General features: G+C 43.7%; 1 protein-coding gene across 1 annotated transcript in view; it reads right to left on the bottom strand.

The window, feature by feature from the left end:
* Nucleotides 1-22,674, bottom strand: part of COL12A1 (collagen type XII alpha 1 chain) — a 359,822-nt gene that overhangs the window by 305,708 nt on the left and 31,440 nt on the right. The window contains exon 2 of the mRNA XM_029595614.1: nucleotides 11,990-12,081. The gene's annotated coding sequence lies outside the window, so the exon portion shown is untranslated. The remainder of the gene's footprint in view (nucleotides 1-11,989; nucleotides 12,082-22,674) is intronic.

Here is a 22,674-nt window from a genome sequence, read left to right as displayed (position 1 = left end):
TGTGGAGGTTGAGCTTTATGTGACTGCAGGATTTCAGGACTTTAGAAATAATCTGTTAATCACGTAGATGACCTTTGAACTAGCCACAAATTTCATGGCTCTGTTCTGAAGATCACCAGGGGAGAGGTTGAACAGGATTAGTAACCAGCAAAGATTATGCCACTAAGAGAGGAGTTTCTGCAGGAGTCACTGAAGGGACAGCTAAGCGCAACTCATTCTGCCAGCTGCAGAAGAAAGGAGAAGCTTTGAAGACAGGTTTGTGGGGGAAGGGAAGGAGAACAACTGGATCAGGGGTGAGAGGAGAGAGAGAGATAGTAGGAGAGGAGACAGGGACAGTGCAAGAATGTTCGGCACTCTAGGTGAACCTTACAGCCTTGCAAGCCCCCACCCCCAGTTACCACCCACCCTACACACAATTTAAAAGTATGCTTTTATAATAGATTTTACATGAAAGGATATTCAAGGTTCAGTCTTCTGAGGTAAAAATATCACTTACAGAGAGAGCTCTATTGAATCTTTACTAAAGAAGCATTTTATTGTTACTAAAGGAGTATGCCAATTTATTAAGTAGGGAGAGAAAAGAAGTAGTTTGGTTGGATTATAGCTCCCCCATGTGGGAGAATTTAATAGTGGAGTTCTTGCCTATAAAAAAAACCCAAGGCACCATTTTGTAGGTGTAGATTTTGAGTTGCCCTTTCTAAAGGCAACATACTACCAATTTTGCTCCTCTCTTTGTCTATTGGGAAAAGACCTATGGTTTTCTTTGAAAGAAACTTGGGTACAGAATAGAAGACCAGGTAGCTTTTACCCTCTTAGAGAATTTAGCTTTTGCTTGGAGGAAGACGTTCTGCTATCCTTCTTTCCTCGTTTTGGGTTATTTCTGGAAAATGATTTTTATTTCTAGCATTCATCTGAGTTTCCTTTGGGACCCAGGAACTCAGAGAATGTCATCCTAAGAGAGACTCAGTAACCTTCCAGAGGTTACTGAAGGAATGAGTCCTCATCCATTCCTCGTCGGAGAAGTTGGACTTCAGAGAAGACCAATGGCACTGATCTGGTGTCAACACGAGCATGCAGGAGATTGGATTGGGAAGCAAAGAGTACATTTTATTCATCTGGCCAAAGGTATGCTTTACAGGACTTTAAATTGCAATAGCTAAATTGGATTGGAGAAATCCAAATCCAGAAAGTGGGAGGGAGCACATGTATTCTGGAGTTTCCTCCAGATGCAACATTTTTGGTGGAAGATGATCAGTTTTCTTGGTCATATTTTGGACCAAACCATCCCATGTACTGCCAATATCATTTTATTTGATGGCTCTTCCTTTCATTTACATTCAGAGATGAAGGGCCGGGATAAGACATTGGTGAGGAAAGACTTTATTTTAGGAAAGAAATTGATTGTATTTGTCTGGAAAGGTTCTGATGGACCTTCGTTTTGGCATTAGTGCAACCAACTCCATTCTCTGATAAAAAAAAAAAAAGAAAATTTAGCCAACCGTTCTTCCTTTCCATGTAGCTAGAGGGTGGGTTATCTCCGTTTGAGATGGTATTTTTCTGTAGAAGTTTGGATTTCCTCAAAGTTTAGATTTACTGTTCGGGGGTGGGGGGGTAAGAACTTGGAAGGTAGAGGAAGGGGGTTTAGCTATTATTGTACAAAGAGTTGGTCTCTTTTCAGGCTATGGGGAGCATAAGGAACAAATGCACCCCATGGTTATTTAATTTTAAGTCGGAGTTAGCAGCATGGAGCTTTGTTTCTGTGTTAAGGGGAGGGGGGAAAAGAAAAGAAAAACCGCTAACTATGTTAGTTGTGTTATTGCCGCTTGTATTGAAAGAGCTGATGTTCATGGTACAGATGTTTTGTTATATTCACTATTATTTAATAAAAAGATTAAAATAAAATTTAAAAAAACCCTTAAGGTGTACCTTGAGAGTTGAGGTGGAGGAAGAATGGTATGAAAAGCCTGAGGAATGGTGCAGCAAGCGTGCAAAGCAATGGATGGCCAGGATAAGAGCAAGAGTCACCAGGTTAAAAGTACCTGGCAGGATCCCGAGGGATAGATAAATTCCAAGTTGTTTATCCCAAGAATAAACAGTGGATTTCTGCAACTTTTTTTCTCTCATTGCTGCTTAAATGTATAGTACAGGGAACCAATCACATTAAGGTAAGTTTAGATCTTTGGTCAGGACAGTAAAATATTAGGGGAACCTTTCAGATAACAAACAGTATGCTAGATCTATTAGCTAGCTCCTTCTGTCAAATCAAAAACAAGTTGCAGTCTATAGGGATATACACATATGTGTTAGAGAGACTTCCACAATGCAATCTTCTGCAAACATTTATAAAAAAAAAACTGTCGAGACTACTTTCAGAACTGGGATATTGTTGGCTAAATCTTGGTGTAACCTGGGTTCTTAACATGCACATTATTCACTTCTAACTGAGACCACCAGCTCAGAGACAGCCTTTGCTGAGGGCTCCTCAAGCTCCTTGCACCTTCTTCGCATCTGCCCATGATGAGCCATCCCCATATGCCACAGAAGGCTCACCTGCCACTTCTTATATGCGGGCGGATTTTCAAAGCCCTGCTCGCGTAAATCCGCCTGGATTTACGCGAGCAGGGCCTTGCGCGCCAACGCGCCTATTTCCATAGGCTGCCGGTGCTTGCAGAACCCCGGGACGCGCGTAGGTCCCGGGGTTTTTAGAAGGGGCGTGTCGGGGGCGGGGCCGATCGGCGCGGCATGGCGTTTCGGGGGCGGGACCGGGGCGTGGCGCCGGCCCGTTCCAGGTGCGTGGCCGCGCCCTCCGGAACCGCCCCTGGGTCGGGTCTCGGCGCGCCAGCAGCCCGCTGGCGCGTGTGGATTTACGTCTCCCTCCGGGAGGCGTAAATCCGTGGATAAAGGTAAGGGGGGGGTTAGATAGGGCCGGGGGGGTGGGTTAGGTAGGGGAAGGTGAGGGGAGGGCGAAAGAAAGTTCCCTCCGAGGCCGCTCCGATTTCGGAGCGGCCTCGGAGGGAACGGAGACAGGCTGTGCGGCTCGGCGCGCGCCTGCTGCCCAAAATCGGCAGCCTTGCGCACGCCAATCCAGGATTTTATAAGATACGCGCGTATCTTATAAAATCCAGCGTACATTTGTTTTGTTTGCGCCTGCTGCGCAAACAAAAGTACGCGAAGGCGCTTTTTTAAAAAATCTACCCCATTTTGTCTTTCCCCTTTCCCATCTGTCTCTTCTCCTGTGTCATTGCTAGCCTTCCCCCTTTACCTTTCCCTGTAAGGCTTCCTCTGTGCCACAGGTGTGTATTAAGAAAGGCCCTCCCATCATTTTGTGTTTGGGGGCAGTGGAGGAGGCCTCCCCCCTCCCCTGACAAACCCTGCACCTACTGAAAGATAAGCACCTGAACAGCTCTCTAGTGCTGGGGCTGGTGTGCTAAAGCAGCTAGCGCTCCTCCTACAGATCCCGGCTCTGATACAGTTGAAGGGCATGGACTCTACTTGGCCATGAAGTGAGCTCTTCCCTGGATTGACACAGCATTTCAGACAGTCCTTTGCGCTGTCTGGACAGCATCCTTTAAAATTCAGAGTCATTTTTGCTGAATTTATTTTTATTGTGTTGTCACTGTCTTATTTAAAGTCACATATTTTTAGGAACACTTGTACAAGATTTACCCTGTCACAGGCCAATTTGGTGAAACAGGGCCATGCCAGAGATTTTATTTTGCATTTTTGAGAACTGGTTTGTTTGACCTTTGTCATTTTATGGTTATTTATTTATTTATCTTTTATTAATCCTTTATTTAAAGGTTTTCACATACAATCCAAGAAGAACAATTCCGCAGCAAAGATACCACTTAAAACTCTTCCCGATTCCCCCCTCCCACTCCCCCACCCTCCCTGAGACAAACAATGCTGAGTCTCTTCTTTCTGATCTGAGTTTCCAAATACTTAAGAGATAAACCAAATCTACCTATACACAGAATGCTATGTAAGCATGAAAATACTAAAGGTAATATGAAAAGTCAGGAATGTATGCAAAAAGGTAAGACAAAATGTAGAACAGAAAGGAAAAAAAGAAAATGGATACAGAAAACATAGGGCAGGGTTCCAGGTCAATACTGGCATTATAACCTTCCCCTCCATTCTCTTTAACGCAATGCAAAAAAGTACATTTCGTGTTTTGGCATTCAATGACAGCAGATAGTCCGGCCACATGTTTAGAAAGAGCTCATATATAGAAGATGAACACCTTGCCATGATATGTTCAAAGAGCATCTTATGCAGTTTTAATTTCCAATGAGTGAAAGTTGGCTTTTCCGCAGTAATGCAATGATCCAAGATCAATTTCTTAGCCAGCAGAAATGATTTTTGCAGAAATAATCGTTGGAATTTTGTGGAGCTAGCTGCTATCTCTTCCATGTCATCAAATAAACACAGATGGGAAGAAACCGGCATGGTGAAGCTGACCAGGTTCTCTAAATAGCAGAATACTACTGTCCTCAACAATTTAATCACCACTCAGTCCCCAAAATAGTGAAAGAGAGCACCTGGAGCCATTGAACATTTTATACATATATCTGTGGATACTAATTTTATTTTAGCCGCCCAAACCTGTGAGACATACAGCCATCTAAGGAATTTAAAACCCGTTTCCCTGACTGATACATTTTTTGAAATCTTGTAAAGATTTAAAAACAAGTTTTTAACTTTTTAGAAGTGACAGGGGCATCTAAATCTTGATTCCATCTTAACATTAGCTCTGGCATGAGTGTCAGTTCTTTTTTGCTTTTAAGAGCCTTAATCATAGATGCACAGGATACACTTTGTCCTGAGCACACTTGGAAAAACTGAGCAACCTTTGCAGCATTTACAAGTTGGGATCTTTTATAGAGAGCACTTTCCACGAAATGTCTAACCTGCAAGTAAGCATAAAACTCTGTAAGAAAGATCAAACTCTGCTCGAAGCTCCTGAAATGGATGCACTACCCCATCGATATGTGTAAGCTGCCTTAAGCCAGACAAACCCTTATTTGCCCAATCTAAAAACAGTGGGTTATCCAAGCCTGGGGAAGCTCTTGATGCCCAAGAACAGTGAGAAAAGGGGAAACTTCCCAGTGGGTCTGAAGTTTGCTGCACCCTAGCTTCCATATCTGTCGAACGGATGAAATGATAGGGTTCATTCGAACAAGCTCTGGGAGCACATATCCAGGTACATGTAAAAGAATTCCAATCTTTAGTGGGCTATGCCAAGCCTGTAAAAACCCAGTAGAGGAAAATATATCTGAACCAAACAACAAGTCTCGAACACTGTGAAGTAGGCAAGCAAGATTATAGATCTGCAAATTCGGGCAAATTCCTCCTAAGATAACTGTAAATTGCTCAAGGCTCACCGCACCCTTTTACCTCCCCATAAGAATGTCCTTAAAGCTTTATCTAACTCATCAATATGTTTGAATTTAATCCAAACTGGTACCATTTGTAACACATATAGCCATTTTGGCAGTTCAATCATTTTAAAACAAATGGATCCATCCACTGATTGTTAGGGGCAGCGCTGCCATTCTGCCAATTTCGTTTTGGTCTTTAAAAGCAGAGATAGAATTTTGCAATCATATAAATTCAGTGCATCTGTCGGGATTTTAACCCCTAAATATTTCATCACAGTGGTTACCCACCATAGGGGAAACAAGCCAGGCCAGGAGGCTTTGAAGAACCCCATGACATCAAGAGCTTCCAATTTGTCAAGATTAATTCTAAGACCAGAGAATTTAACAAAGTGAATCTGTAAATCCATTACCACTCAAACAAACTGGGTCTGTCAAAAAAGAAAATAAGACATCATCTGCAAATGCTGCTATTTTAAACCATTCCCCACCTTTCTCAAAACCCCAAATATCAAAAGATTCATCTATCTTCCACAACAGTGGATCTAAAGACAGAATACATAATAGCAGAGATAGTGGGCATCCTTGTCTCGTGCCTCTTTTTAATTCATATTCCTGTGACATGCAACCATTAGCCAAAATAATCGAGCAAGGCTCTTGATATAGGAGGGAAATATTTCATAAGATGTCACCCTCAAAGCCATATCTGTGTAAAACTGAAAATAAATATTTCCATACCATCCGATCAAATGCCTTTTCAGCATCGAGCCCTATCACCAACCCCGGTGTCAAAGATAATTTACAGTGTACCATTGCTGTCCATAACCTCATAATGTGTTTGCCCGCTGGCCTGCTTTTCACAAAGCCCGCTTGGTTCAAAGAGATCAAAGCGGATAACCCTGTGTTCAAGTGACTGGCCATAATTTTAGCAAAGTTTTAAATCAAGCTTTAGAAGAGATATGGGCCTTTACGAGGCCGGGTGGCATGGTTTTTGATATCACTGTTCCATTTAATTTGTTGAGGCATTTTGAGAAAACCATGCCAGGTAAGCATGGATCCCCCCCCCTTTTTGTAATACAGTAATATAAGCCTTTTTGGCTTCTCTGGAAAAGGAGCCTCTAAGCAAGGCATCTGCAAATAAATCTCGCAAAGTACCCCCTAAGGCCCCATTCAGAATCTTGTAAAAAACTGCATTAAGGCCATCAGGCCTGGGGTCTTATGTAAGGGGCTTGACTTGATTCCATTCATAATTTCTTGTATCTCCAATGGTCCATTCAACCAAGACAACTGATCTTTAGTAATCCTGGGCAACGACAACCCTTGGAAAAACAACTTTTCTGCTTTACTAGCCCCTTCCTCACTATCATCTTGATATAACTGAGCATAAAAATCATGAAAACGTTTACAAATTTCTTCTGCAGAAGTCTGCTTTATCCCATCCCGATCTTTCAAGGCTTCAATGTAAGTTTGCCCTGTCCCCAATCTCACTAATTAGCCATTAATTTTCCCACTTTGTTTCCAAAAGGTATAGTTTGTGGGAGGTGTAAAGTAGGTCTCTTGTTGTTCTTTGATGTAAGTGACAATTTAAGGTGTACAGGGCCTCCCTATAATGTTGCTCGTTGGGCGTGCACTGTGAACTGCTCTTTAGCTTTTTTAAATTCCCTCTCCAACTCCATTATCCATTTATTAAGCAACTTAGCCCTCCGAATTTGATGATCTCACCCGTCATTACAGACTTCCCTGCTTCCCAAAAGAGAGTAGGATTCGCCTGATGCTGAGAATTATTTGCCTCATACTCTTTGCATTTTTCCTTGAGATATGCTTGAAAGTCACAGTCTCCAGAGAGATGTATAGGAAACTTCCATTGCTGACATCCCATTTGTGGGCCTCCTAACCTAACATCGACCCAAATAGAATGATCTGAAAATTCAGTAGGCCCAGTATCTGCCCTAATCACCTTAGAAAAGCTGAATGTAGAAGGCATTATATAGTCAATATGTAAAATACACATATGTGCTCTGGAAATATGCATAACGTTTTTCTCTTTTGGGTGTAGGAGCCTCCAAACACCCAACAATTGTAATTCCCTACAAGTATAAGGGACCCCTTTGTTTTTCTCCAGTTTAGGTGTTGATACCTGGGAAGATTTATCCACTGTTGGATCCACCACACAATTCAGATCACCGCCGAATAGCAATGGACCTTGTGTATGTTCTATTAAGGTTCTCACCAGTCCCTCAAAGAAAACATGATTATATACTTGGGAGCGTATACACTACATAGCATGATGATCTGAACATATAGCTTCCCTATTACTATAACATATTGTCCCTCATGTTCTTTATTTATTTATGTAGTACTTTTTTATACCAACATACATGATACAGATCATATCATATCGGTTTACAAGGAACAGGGGTTATAACATTAACCTTAACATAGAGGAAGAAGCAAAAGTTACAATAAAACAGGGGTAATGTAACTAGGGAGAAATATGAGCAGAAATATGTTCAAATGCTACCTGCTTACCCACCAGGATAGCTACGCCCCTTTCCTTCTCACCGCGGAGGAACAAAATACACTACCCACCCAATCCCAAAGGTGTGTTTCTTGTATGCAGGCTAATTTAGCCTGATGCTGCTGGAGTGACGTTAATAGTTTGGCCTGCTTCACTGCTACATTCCTGGAAATAACTCTCAGGGCATCAGCCATATTTGGTCCAGAAAAAAACAAATTGCTCACTATATAGCCACATTAGTATCCAAAAAATACTGATATCCCCCCCCCCCCCCCCGGTCCCAGTTTAGGGAACCACTGCCCACACTCACTATCCCCCACTTAGCCCTGGAAAACCAATGAAAAAGACTCTGCCAGGAAGTGACTGTCTTAAGATCCTGTACTCCATCTGAACCCCCACCCACTCCCTCCCTCCTGACTATCCCCCCATACACATAAACCCCCCATGAGTAATATCTGTCCTCTCCACGAGAACATGAAGTACACAAAATATGTGAATATGTGCCTCCCCCAGTATCTATAAGAATGAGAAAAAAAGAATAAACAATAGAAAAAAAAGACAGCAATCCTAAGAACCAATTATGCCTTAAGAATCCGAGCCCCACCTTGATGCCCAGTATTGTTGTCAAGCAGAAAAGCTTATATGGAACCAACTTATGCAATAAAACAATAAGATGAGCTTCGTTTTTCTGGCTCGGGTCAGGTTTTAGTTTGGGCGCTTCGTGGGAAAACACGTTTTCCCACGGATCGTTTTTCGGCAAAAACGAAGCTGGAACCCAAACCCGAAACCAGAAAAATGAATTAAATTTAAAAAATCTGAATCGGAAAAAAACCCACTCCAACCCTTCACATTTACTGTATTACAACCACCCCCCCCCACCACCACCACCACCACCACCATCCTGATCCCTCCCCAAGACTTACTATAAGCCCTGGTGGTCCAGTGGGGTCCCGTGAGCGATCTCTCCCTCCAGGCTGTCAGACTGTCGTGCCTGCTATGAATCAAAATGGTGCCGATAGCCCTTTGCCCTTATGATGTCATAGGGGCTACCCAGTGCCATTGGTCGGCCCCTGTCACATGGTAGGAGCAATGGACGGCCGGCGCCAACTTGTGCTCCTACCATGTGACAGGGGCTGACCAATGGCACCGGTAGCCCCTGTGACATAGTAAGGGCAAAGGCTATAGGCGCCATTTTGAATACTGGCAGCCGACAGCCCGAGTGCAGGAGATCGCTCCGGGACCCCACTGGACCACCAGGGCTTTTAGCAAGTCTTGGGGAGGGATGAGATAGGGGGGGGGGGGGGTTTGTAATACAGTAAATGTGAAGGGTTGGGGTGGTTTTTTTTTTTAAATAAATGTGCCCCTCCCCCCCCTGCACAAACCCGAAAAACGAATTTTCCCCGAAGTTCGGGGAAAATCCGTTGTGGTTCACATCCCCGAACCACGATGAATTAGGCAATTTCGTTGAAATTGCCTAATTCGTGATAAACGAATGTACATCTCTAAACACTATCGCAGACAGAGCAGTCATTTCCCCCTCAGGTGTAAACCCCCGCTAACAATAGTACAAACAACCATCTGTGTCCCCCTTAGCAGGAAGAAATTGTACACTGCAAAGGGCCCCTTAAACGATCAACCCCCTCAAGGGGCCCAACGAAAAACAGTGTTAGTTCACCTGTACCCCAAATATTTCTGTTGCTTGGTGGTGCTATATTACCAAAGTCCAAACCTCTTTATTCTCGATTTATACAATCCATGGCAGCACCCGAGTCATCTCCGGCATGACCCATAAGCTGTCCAATACTGTGGTTGCCGCCAAAGAGCGGACTATAGTGACATGTGCAGGAGAAACTACATCTCACATTGCTCAAAAGCAAAATGGCAGTATTGAAAAACAGAACTTTATTGCAAGCCTGAAAAATGCAACTGCCAATGATCGCAATTATTTCGCCAATAAAAAAAAAAGAAACACAGTCATAGGTTATTAACAAACTGACGTGCTTGTTCAGCATCTTTAAACATTTGTATGCTGCCATTAAGCCAAACCCATAAACATGCCGGATATTGCAAAGCAAATTTGATTTTCCGCTGCACTAACATGGCACATACAGAGTTGAAATCCTTCCTCTTCACTGACACCACAGTGGAATAATCTTGAAACAGCCATACAGAGCTGTCTTTATATTTAACTTCCTGCAGCTGGCAGTATTTTTGCTGCACTGCTTGTTTATGGGCAAAATTAAGCACTTTAACCAAAGTGGTCCATGGCCGTTTCTCCCCATCCCACTTAACACCAAGGCGGTGAGCTTGCTCAGTTTTCATACCACCTTGTAACTAGCGAATTTAAAGCCTCCGGTATCCAGGCCTCAAGGATAGTGGCTAGATTAGATTCCTCCTCATTCTCTGGCAGATCCACCAGCCTGATATTATTTCTGCGTGAACGATTTTCCAAATCGTCAGTCTTTTCTGCCTGTGCCTGTAGTTGTTTTTTTCCAGGCTAATGAATTTACTTTCAGATGCCAAGGCCCCGTCCTCCTCCACCACCGATAGTCTTCCCTCCATGGTGTCCAAACGGGAACCACAGTCTGGCAAGGTAGATTTTGGGTCTGCTATCTGTTCCAAGATAGCAGATAGTTTCTACAACCGCAGTCATTAGTTCTGCCACCAGATCATGAGAGAGGCCCGGTACAGGAGTTCCTCCTGCAGCAGCAGCAGCCGCCATTTTTCCTCTTCCTTCACCAGGCTTTTCTCCATCTTTTTTCGCCCCCTTAATGGGCAGAATTCCTGGCAATTTTTGCATAAATCTGTCAGTAGACATAAATACTCTCACGGTCGTTGCTGTAAATCCAATTCTGGGGCACGGAAAGGTAACATTGCAGTTGATCTGAGAGGATGGCACCCAGAGCTCCGAGAAGCACATCTTCTCAGGCTCACCACATCACGTGACCTCATGGTTATTAATAACAAAATGTCCGCTTGATTTTATTGTGTACATCCTATTCCCTGCAAGTGTAAATTTGCTATACTCGTGTTCTATTTTCTCCCAAACCTCCTCCACGTTTTGGGTATATGATTGTGACATTCATGGTGTTCTGCCTCTCCGTTGTGATTTTTGTCATTTAAACAGAACCCTATGCTCCCAATGTGTTCTGACGTTTTCTACAGTGCTAGAATGATGTCCTCATTCCTTGTTTCTACCCCCTGTCTAATGCACATGCTGTAGCTGTTGCTGCTTGACTTTATTTACTCCTTCTCCCTTTAACAACTAATTTGTGGAGGTCTTTTTCCTGATTAATGTTAGCAAGCAATGCGCCATTCAGTGTATTGTACCTGCTTCTTCTTCTTGTGACCCAAATGTATTGCTCTGCACTTTTCCACATTAAACTTCATCTGCCAGTTGTCTGCCCATTTGCATGAAGTCTATATATGTCCTTCTGTACAATCAATGAGTCCTGCTATGTATTTACAGTCTGATCTTTTGGTGTCATCTAAAAATATTGCTATTTATTATTTCAAGATCACAAAAAAAAACATCAATAATACCAGCCCCAACACACATCTTTGTGAAACCCCCACTTGTCACTTGTCAATCAGAATATGTGCCATTAATTGTGACCCTCTGCAGCCTCCCTTGTTAGCTTCTAAGCCATGTGCAAACATTACCACTAACCTCAACTTTCTTCATTTAAAAATCAACCTTTCTTGTGAATCCAGATAAACTATTATCAGTCAGATTTCCCATATTAAGTTTTGTCTAACGTTCCTGAAAAAAAAAAAAACCCAGCAAGCTAGTGTGGTGGATCCTGTTCCTCCTGAACTCATGCCGATTCTTGCTAATCATTCCCTACCCTCCAAGATTGGCCAAAGAAAGCAGTAGCTCCACCGCTTCAGGCAGTGGGAGGTCTCCTATCCCAGTGATTCTCAACCATTTTCTGTCGGGACACGCCTGACAGATGATGCTCACTTGTGTGACACACTGAACACATGACAGTCATGGGGCTAAACACAAACATACACTCTGCATCCACAGACATCCCCCACTCCCCAATAATGGGTGCAGAGGAGAACTAGGATATTTCCCCATACAACTCACCAGACAAAAAGATATTCTGATTTTTTGGGTGTCAGCTCAGTAACAGCATCGCCGACTTTCTCGATTACCAGGCGCGTTGTAGAATACAAAACCTGGGGGGGGGAAAAAACAAACTGTTCAGCACATGCATAGCAAACCTGTCATACCATAGCAGCACTAACTCCTAGGAATCAAACAGCAGTAGTCCCACCCATGAAAAGGCAGCAGTACACCACCAATGAATGCCCTATCGAGAAATACAACAAATAAGGCTTAATCAAATCCCTATATGCTTGTAAACTATCTCACCTCGGTCACACGCACAGAACCAACCTTCGCCAAATACAGAATAAAAGACCACAAATTGCATATGCGGAGACGAAAACTAGAACAGTAACCCCAAGAAGCCCTTCTCCACGCAGTGCAAAACAGTGGCCAGCTCGCAGGTGGAAGCTGTAATACCTAACTTCCACTGTGGGCAGGCTGCTGAGCATGGTGAGGATCGCCACGTGCAGAAGAGCAAGGGAATTGATGGTGTACTGCCGATTTCATGCCGCTGCTACTCTGTAAGCTTGCAGTTCCCTCGTAGGTGTCTGGATCGTGCTGTGCCACTGCCGGTGTGTTGCTTTGGTGCCGGTCTTTGCACCGTGCTGTCACTGCTATTCGCTGCCGAGGCTGTCTTTGCCGTGGCACCATTTTGAGATTGTCCAGGACAGGAATCTGCTGCTCCACCGCCTCTGCTTGACCCCAGTAGGGCACTAATACAGCCTCTTGGTTGGGATGGGGGTGGGCTGGGGCCAAAGTGAGAAAAGAGGGAGATGGTGGAGAGCAAAGCATAAGGTATCAATGAGGTGTGTTAATTTTCTGTAATGTTTATGTAATATATTAGTAATATTTGTTATATATTTGTTGATACTTATGTATTATGTATGTACTTATGTGATCTGCCCTGGACACATTTTAAAGTGGGAAGTTGTGGAATATAAGTATTTTAAAATAAATACATACATAAATAAGTGGGGTGGGGGAGAGAAAAAGTGGGGTGGGGAAGAGAAAAGAGGGAGATAGAGAGAGGAGAAGAAAATTGGGGAAAGCTGAAAAGAGGGAGCTGGAGAGAGGAGAAGAAAATTGTGGAGAAAAAGAAATCAACACTGGGCAAAGCATGGGGGAAGAGAGAGGGCTGGTGTTAGGGGGCAACCAGGTCAATTGCCCCATGCCCCCATGCCACACGGTGACAATGTACCTGCCAAAGCAAGCAGAGCCAGGTCTTGGGCCCAGTGGTGGCAGTGACGGAGCCCTTCAGGAGCAGCTATAGCACAACAAATCAGCACTGGGCCTGTGTCAGGCATGCACTCACATGCCCTGCTGCGGTCCCATCCCCTTTTACTGCATGGAGGTCTTTTTTTATCAAGGAAACCCAGACAAGGGGCAAGGCCACTGCGGTGCCCTCTGTTATAGCTGTGCTTGAAGATCTCTTGCTGCAACTACTCAAAATAGAAGATGATGGGACCAGAAAGCTGGAGAGTACCCTGGGAGAGGCCATGACTTGGGGGGGTGAGAGCGTAGAAGGACAGGAAGATATCTGGGAAGGAGTCATGGGGAGAGAGGGTGGGGAAGGACCCAGGAAGAGGCCACAGAGGAGCTGGTTCAAGAGTTTGAGGTCCTTTTGGGATGTTCAAGGACTGCAGAATGGAGTGAGAGGCCAGGAAAGGGCCATGCAGAAAGGGATGAGATGGGAGAGAACCGGTTTGTGGGATGCAGAATGCTACCTTTTGCCACTCTAACATGGAAAGTGACAGCAGTATAAGGTATTTTTGGTAGCTGTGTGGATTACTAGAAAACTTGGTTGATGCTGAGCTTGTAAGAATTTTATTATAATTTGAATATGATGGGGCCTGAAATGGAGGTGGCGATGTTAGATTTGAGTTTGGGATTTAATTACTTACCTTTCCAACGCTGCATTCTAGATGAGTTACAGTTCAGGTACAGTGAGTAGGTCCCTTCCCCAGAGGGCTTACAATGTAATTTAGTACCTGACGCAATGGAGGGTTAAGTGACACGAGGAGCATCCATGGAAGAAAGAGGATTGGAATCCTGACTTCCCTGCTCTAACTTCTACTAATCCAGTTCACCGCTCAGTCTGAAGCAGTTCTAGGCATGCTTGGCACTGAAAGGGGGTTGAAAGTTTAAGGGTGAGGAGCTTGTGTTGGGTTGAGCCTGGGCATTCACATGCTCATCGGCACAAACTGGATGATTCCCCCTCCAATAATATCAACAACAAACAAACGACTACTAAGGGGAAGCTTTATGATGTGTTCTACTGTGCGGTAGTAACCACTTAATGGTTAAACCATTTCTGTTGCATACAGTCTTTAATTCAAAGGTGGCTCATGATTTTTTGATTATTTTCCAGAAATGTCTTTACTTATCTTTTTTTTTTTTTAATCTATTTTTTATATATAATTTTAATTGTTTGTTGTGGATTCTATATTTGGCAAGGGTCTATCCATGTTGTGTCTGTGTGAGCAAGGTAAGGTATTCAGCAGCTGCCAGCTAGAGCTAGTGTGCAGCTTCTATGTAGTGATCTGCAGCATTCAGCTTTGTTCAGTTTTCCTAATAGGAGAGATCTTGGTATTCTAGGATTGGGAATAATAATTGCCATGCTGTCATCTCATAGGTTTTGCAGCCAGTTACATGGAGCAAGTTGGTGGTTGCCTTTCCCATCCAGGAAGGGCCCTGCATGTGAGTATTTGCACTATTTTTCCCCCCAGAAAAAAAGGACTACTTTTTGGCACTTCATAGCAGATTATATTCAGGTACTGTAAGTATTTCTCTGTCCCCAGAAAGCTTACAATTTAAATATGCACCAGAGGCACCGTGACTTGCCCAAGGAGCAGTGGTAGGATTTGAAGCTTCCCTGGTTTGTAGCCTGCTGCTCTAACTACTAGGCTACTCCTCCACTTGCATAGCACTAATTCTTCTAATTCACAAAACTGGCAAAACCGAAGAGGCCACCGTCCACTCCAAAAGATCTGGCCTTGCCCTGCTAACTGAAATATGGGTTTTAATCACAGTCACTCCATGCAGATTAGCTTAGTGTTTGGGTTGCAACCATTGCTTCATGCAGGTTACCCCAATGACTACCAATCTAACTACTCCCATGACCTGTGGTGTTCAGGTCATGCTTCCACTATTTCCCTTCTATTACTTTGTAACCTGGGATCCCATGCCTTTTAGAAGTCCAATACCATTTTAGTCTCCACCACTTTGTCTGGGTTGGGGCGGTGATGGGTGTAGGATGAAAAGCAGCAAGTAACTTAGCCAGGGCCCAGAATAGCTACAGCTCCTGTGTTGGGGCAGAACTGACTCCTTATCACACTTATGTTCCTCATTTTTGAAAACTTATATTTTTTTGGTGGAACAAAAAGGAAAGCCAATGTTTCAGAGTTGCCAGGAACTCTCTTTCATAATTCAAATCTGCAGAGTCCTATCACTACAAACCATGCTCATATTGATAAAGAATTTCCAAAAGGCTCTGAACTCTGGTCATTAAAACTCAAGACCTTGAAAAAGTCAAACAGAAAAACAGGCAGATGTGGTCACAAGATTGGCCAAACAAACAATCTCAGACAGTGATGCTAGCTTCCTACCAAGTAGCTTGACACATTGCCCAAAAGAAAAAAATATTTGTAAAAACATGCATCAGTGATGTGATTTCAATTGTATCACCAGAAAAAAAAAAAACCAACTACAAAAGATTCAAAACTCTAACTCATGTCACACAGTAGAGCGCAAAATCTCTGACTTAAGAGAGATATTGAACAATAGCTGCATTGATACCGTCAAAAACGTGAATACCTAAGTATCTTTGAACGAGTCATGCGCACATACAGGACAAACCTTAGTTATCTGTATTTGTGCGCACCATGGCAGATGAATGTACAGTAGGGGTGTGCATTCATTTAAAATGAAACTGCAAACGTGACAAATAAGATTAATTAGTTTCATTAGGGCGCCCCCCCTTGAATGAAACAAACTTTATTTATTTGTTTCATTTTAAACTAATGATACAGCACTAGGTCTGGCCATACAATTGCCATATATCAAAATGGTGCCGTCTGCTGGATTGAATGCACCAGAGTTAATTAACTGCAGTGCGACCCCAGTGGACGCCGTCATTGTGCATGGGGCCAAAGAAAGAAAAAAACGCCTGAAGAGGAGCTCCAGGCCTGGGCTCCAAGACCTGGGCCTGACCCTGAGCTGAGGCCCCAGCATCAGGACCCAGCCTTCGGGTCAGGTTGCAGCATTGGGCCTGGTTCCAAGCTGAGGCCCTGGCGTTGGGGCCAGGTTTTGGGCTAGGGTCTGGGCTGAGGCCTCAGCATCAGGACCCGGCCTCCGGGCTGGGTTACAGCATTGGGCCTGGGTCCGTGCCCCTACCTAGGTTGAGGCCCCGATGTCGGGACCCTGCCTCTGGGTCAGGTTGCAGCTTCAGGCCTGGGTCCAAGATGGCAAAGGCCTAGGCTGTCTTGGACTAGGCCTGTGCAAAGTCGAGGCTTCGACCTAGTCCAAGATGGAAGATCCCCATTGGGCTGGATAAGTGGGGGAGCTGGGGGGATCCTGGCCACTGCATTTTTCTGGGAGGGTGGGAGAGAGGGCTCATTTTTGGGTTTTGGCCATTTTGGCAGGATGATTTAATTGCTTGATTCATTTTTTTCCACACAAATGAAACAAATCAAGGAATCTATGAACCAAAATTTGTGGGGAAAAAAACCTCCTGAAAACAAAACAAAAAATGAAGACATTTTTTTGACTTGCACATCCCTACTATACAGTGAGAGATGAAATTCTTCACATTGAGTCACTTCAAGACAAAACCCAGTGTGTGGACATTAAAGAAGCATTAATGTCTGTGAGCACAAAAACCGACCTGCCTTTACAGAAGCTTACTGCCATTGCAACAGATGGGGCACCGGCCATGACGGGATCCGTAAATGGGTTAGTGGGGCTCTGTAAAGCTGACAATGTCTTTCCTGAATTTTGGACATTAAACTGCATTATTCACAGAGAACTGGTGTCAAAACATCTGAATTTAGATCATGTTATGGAACCCATTTTGGACAGGAGCGGCGGCTGTCAGCGGGTTTGACAGCCGACGCTCAAATTTTGCCGGTGTCGGTTCTCAAACCCGCTGACAGCCACGGGTTCGGAAACCAGCCGCCGGCAAAATTGAGCGTCCGGTTTTTAACCCGCGGGCCAATTTCAATTTTTTTTTTTTTTTACTTTTTTAACTTTCGGGACCTCCGACTTAATATCGCCATGATATTAAGTTGGAGGGTGCACAGAAAAGCAGTTTTTACTGCTTTTCTGTGCACTTTCCCGGTGCCCGGAGAAATTAACGCCTACCTTTGCGTAGGCACTAATTTCTGAAAGTAAAATGTGCGGCTTGGCTGCACATTTTGCTTTCTGAATCGTGCAGGAATACCTAATAGGGCCATCAACATGCATTTGCATGTTGCGGGCACTATTAGGTTCAGGGGGTTGGATGCGACTTTTCGATACGCTATTACCCCTTATTGAATAAGGGGTAAAGCTAGTGCGTCACAAACGCATATCCAATCGCGGGTTAACAGTGTGCTCCGCTGGAGCACACTGTACTGTATCGGCCTGTTAGTGAGGAAAATCTCCCTCAATCAAATTTTTGAACTGTCAGTGGTTGAGTGCATGAGTACAAATATAGTTGATAATTTTTTGCATCGGGGTAATAGCTAATGTCCTTATCTACAAGAAATTTACATGTGATGGGCGCTATCCATTACATATTTGTTAGGGTGTACGTTTTGGGCATGCTGATCGCTTTATTGCATTGGGTGCTAGTCTAGAGCATCCAAAATACGCACCCAACCACAAATAAAACCGTGTACTAGGCTGGGCGAACTTATTGCATTGGCCCCAGACCCTTGGCACCCACAAGCAGCTGCAGACAGAGGCAGAGAAGATAAGATTAATACCATTATTATTATTAATAATCTTTTAAATGTTAAAAAGTTGTTGCAAAAATGTGTGGCTGTTGAGCTCTCTTTGTTTTGATTTTTCAGCTTTTGGTCTGTGAAAGGTCAGCCACTCCTGGCCTAGCAGCACTTATAACCCATCTCTCTTCCCCACCATTCCCCCTGCCTAACACCTATTTCCCCTCTCTCCCCCACCTCTCCCTGCCTAGCAACTTTCACATTTCCCCCTCGTCCAGCTTTCCAACCAGTGAAAAATCTTTTCCAGTCCAGAATCTCTCCCCCTACTTACTGACAGCAGATGAAGCAAGAAGCACTGGGGAGAGGAAGAGGCAGCAGGAGCAGAAGTTGGCAGTGGATCTATGCATGTAGAGCACGCACCTATCTTCTTCCTGCTCCTGCTGCCTCTTACTCCAGCCCCGCAGCATGAAGAGAGCAGCATCAGCATCACTGATGGTCCTGGTGAGTGAGGGGAGATAAAGTTGGTGTCCTGCCAGGCCCAGAAGAGCAGAAGTTGGTGATGACTTACTCTGATCTGGGTGAAGGAGGAAGGAATAGCCTCCTACTGGGCCAGGAAAAGGAGAATGAAGTGGGATCACCCCCCTGTCATGCGCAATAAAGAAGTCAGCCAACTCCTACTACCCAGGCTGATGAGGCAAGAGCAGAGCCCTCTGCAGGCCTCGCAACGCACCTCTTAGGACTTCGTGACACATCATTGTGTCCAGACACACCTATTGAGAAGTGCTGTATCCTATAGTATGATAGACTGGGGTGTGAAGGGAAGTTGGTTTCATTTCATTATTTATTTCATTTTGGGGTTTTTTTTCTTTTAATTTTTTTTTTGTTTTACATCTACTTTAAATGGTTTGAAATATTCACTAAAATGGCAAAAAAAAAAACCCAAAACACAAAATTGTTTTTCTGTTTTCTTTCATTTCCTTTTGAAAATGACACAAAAACAAAATAATGTCACCATTGTTTTCAAATAAAATCACGTCCCTAACAAGAGATCACCTCTTTGATCTAGCATTTGCTATGGCTGCTTGAGTACTGTGTACAATTCTGGTCGCCGCATCTCAAAAAAGATATAGTTGCGATGGAGAAGGTACAGAGAAGAGCAACCAAAATGATAAGGGGAATGGAACAGCTCCCCTATGAGGAAAGACTAAAGAGGTTAGGACTGTTCAGCTTGGAGAAGAGATGGTTGACGGGGGATATGATAGAGGTCTTTAAAATCATGAGAGGTCTAGAACGGTAAATGTGAATCGGTTATTTACACTTTTGGATAATAGAAAGATTGGGGGCACTCCATGAAGTTAGCAAGTAGCACATTTAAAACTAATCGGCGAAAGTTCTTTCACTCAATGCACAATTAAGCACTAGAATTTGTTGCCAGAGGATGTTAGTGCAGTTACAGCTGAATTGTAAAATAGCCACACGCACAAATACCGACACATATGATCAAATTTGAATTAATGACTGGAAGGGGGACAGTAAGCAAATCCATAGCTCTAGTGCTAAACTTTCAAAAGGGAAACTTTGAGAAAATGAGAAAAACATAGAAAAATACTGAAAGGAGCAGCTATGAAAGGTAAAAAGTGTGCATGAGGCATGGGCATTGTTAATAAATACCTTCCTAGAAGCTCAGTCCAGATGTATTCCACACATTAAGAAAGGTGGAAGGAAGGCAAAACGATTACTGGCATGGTTAAAAGGTGAGGTGAAAGAGGCTATTTTAGCCAAAAGATCTTCATTCAAAAATTGGAATTAGGATCCAACAGAAAAAAATAGGATAAAAGCATAAGCGTTGGCAAGTTTAATGTAAGACATTGATAAGACAGGCTAAGAGAGAATTTGAAAAGAAGTTGGCCGTAGAGGCTAAAACTCACAGTAAAAACTTTTAAAAATATATCCAAAGCAGAAAGCCTGCGAGGGAGTCAGTTGGCCGTTAGATGATCGAGGGGTTAAAGGGGCACTTAGACAAGATAACGCCATCATGGAAAGATTAAATTATTTCTTTGCTTTGGTGTTTACTGAAGAGGATGTTGGGGGGATACCCATTCTGGAGAAGGTTTTCATGGGTAATGATTCAGATGGACTGAACCAAATCACCGTGAACCTAGAAGATATGGTAGGCCTGACTGACAAATTGAAGAGTAGTAAATCACCTGGACTGGATGGTATACAACCCAGGGTTCTGAAGGAATTCAAAAATGAAATTTCAGATCTAGTCAAAGATTTGTAGGGACTGAGAGGAGAAGGACTGCCTTAAGTTTTCCTTTGAACCGGGGGTAAGAGGTGCCTCAGTGCCCCGACGGTGATTACCAGCTGAGACTTACTGTGACGCAGAGGGCAGGACCCCGGAAGTGGCCTTATAAGAACAGGCTACTCTTGGCGCGCCGCCAACGCTGGCACGCGTGCCTAAGGGGCGCGCGCGGCTTACTGGGCTTTGCCGGGCTATGCAGGGATTCGGGCTATGCAGGGATTCGTAAGGATTCGCAAGGAGAGTATTGATATTTTTAAGAAGATCCTTCTGACCTTACAGTCTCCACGTGGGGGAATGAAGAAAGAGTTCCAGCAGGTGAAGTCCATGTACACCCCAGAGTTCTGAAGGAACTAAAAATGAAATGAAATTTCAGACCTATTAGTAAAAATTTGTAACCTGTCATTAAAATCATCCATTGTACCTGAAGACTGGAGGATAGCTAATGTAACTCCAATATTTAAAAAGGGCTCCAGGGGCGATTCGGGAAACTACAGACCGGTTAGCCTGACTTCAGTGCCAGGAAAAAAAGTGGAAAGTATTCTAAACAACAAAATCACAGAACATACAGAAAGACATGGTTTAATGGAACAAAGTCAGCATGGCTTTACCCAAGGCAAGTCTTGCCTCACAAATCTGCTTCACTTTTTTGAAGGAGTTAATAAACATGTGGATAAAGGTGTAGATGTAGTGTACTTGGATTTTCAGAAGGCATTTGACAAAGTTCCTCATGAGAGGCTTCTAGGAAAAATAAAAAAAAGTCATAGGATAGGTGGCGATGTCCTTTCGTGGATTACAAACTGGCTAAAAGACAGGAAACAGAGAGTAGGATTAAATGGACAATTTTCTCAGTGGAAGGGTATGGGCAGTGGAGTGCCTCAGGGATCTGTATTGGGACCCTTACTTTTCAATATATTTATAAAGGATCTGGAAAGAAATACGACAACTTAGGTAATCAAATTTGCAGATGATACAAAATTGTTCAGAGTAGTTAAATCACAAGCAGATTGTGATAAATTGCAGGAAGACCTTGTGAGCCTAGAAAATTGAACATTAAAATGGCAGATGAAATTTAATGTGGATAAGTGCAAGGTGATGCATATAGGGAAAAATAACCCCAGCTATAGTTACACAATGTTAGGTTCCACATTAGATGCTACTACCCAAGAAAGATCTAGGCGTCATAGTGGATAACACATTGAAATCGTCGGTTCAGTGTGCTGCGGCAGTCAAAAAAGCAAACAGAATGTTGGGAATTATTAGAAAGGGAATGGTGAATAAAACGGAAAATGTCATAATGCCTCTGTATCGCTCCATGGTGAGATTGCACCTTGAATACTGTGTACAATTCTGGTCGCCGCATCTCAAAAAAGAGATGGCTGAGAGGGGATATGATAGAGGTGTTTAAAATCATGAGAGGTCTAGAACGGGTAGATGTGAATCGGTTTTTTACTCTTTCGGATAATAGAAAGACTAGGGAGCACTCCATGAAGTTAGCATGTGGCACACTTAAAACTAATCGGAGAAAGCTCTTTTTCTCTCAACGCACAATTAAACTCTGGAATTTGTTGCCAGAAGATGTGGTTAGTGAGTATAGCTGTGTTTAAAAAAGGATTGGATAAGTTCTTAGAGAAGTCCATTACCTGCTATTAATTAAGTTGACTTAGAAAATAGTCACTGCTATTACTAGCAACGGTAACATGGAATAGACTTAGTTTTGGTGTACTTGCCAGGTTCTTATGGCCTGGATTGGCCACTGTTGGAAACAAGATGCTGGGCTTGATGGACCCTTGGTCTGACCCAGTATGGCATGTTCTTATGTTCTTATGTTCTAATGTTCACTTACGCACATGGCCATGCCCTGCACGCACTGCGTGCATTTTCAAAAGTGCCTGGCCATACGTATAAGTGCCGATACACACACAAGTGCCGGGCCCTGAAAAAGGGGCCGGCCGGGGGCATGATCTGGGCGTAGAGGGACAGGCCAGAGGCCACCCAGGACAACGGCCATTAGCTGCTGTCCCGGGGAAGCGTGCGCTGGCAGCCGGCTGGTGCGTGCAAGTTGCTTCTGCTCCAACGGAGCAGTAAGTAAAAAATTAAAAAATATCTTTTACTTACGTAGGGGTTGGGGTGGAGAGGGAAAAGGGAAAAGGGAAGAAAGGTGAGGCAGGGGTGTAGGGAACTGGGGGAGGCCTGACTGCGTCACTGCACATAATTTGCTAAAATTCACCCCCCCCCCCCTGCGCATGCATGTTATAAAATCCACGCATCAATGAGCACACGCTGGGATCCATGCACACATGAACATGCGCACTTACCTTTTAAAATCTACCCCTAAGTGTAGCTGGGTTTAAAAAAGGTTTGGATAAGTTCTTGAAGGAGAAGTCCATTAACTGCTATTAATCAAGTTTACTTAGGGAATAGCCACTGCTATTAAT

Source organism: Rhinatrema bivittatum, chromosome 3 (genome assembly GCF_901001135.1).
Source record: "Rhinatrema bivittatum chromosome 3, aRhiBiv1.1, whole genome shotgun sequence".
NCBI lineage: Eukaryota > Metazoa > Chordata > Amphibia > Gymnophiona > Rhinatrematidae > Rhinatrema > Rhinatrema bivittatum.
This window is presented reverse-complemented; position numbering and strand designations above follow the sequence as displayed.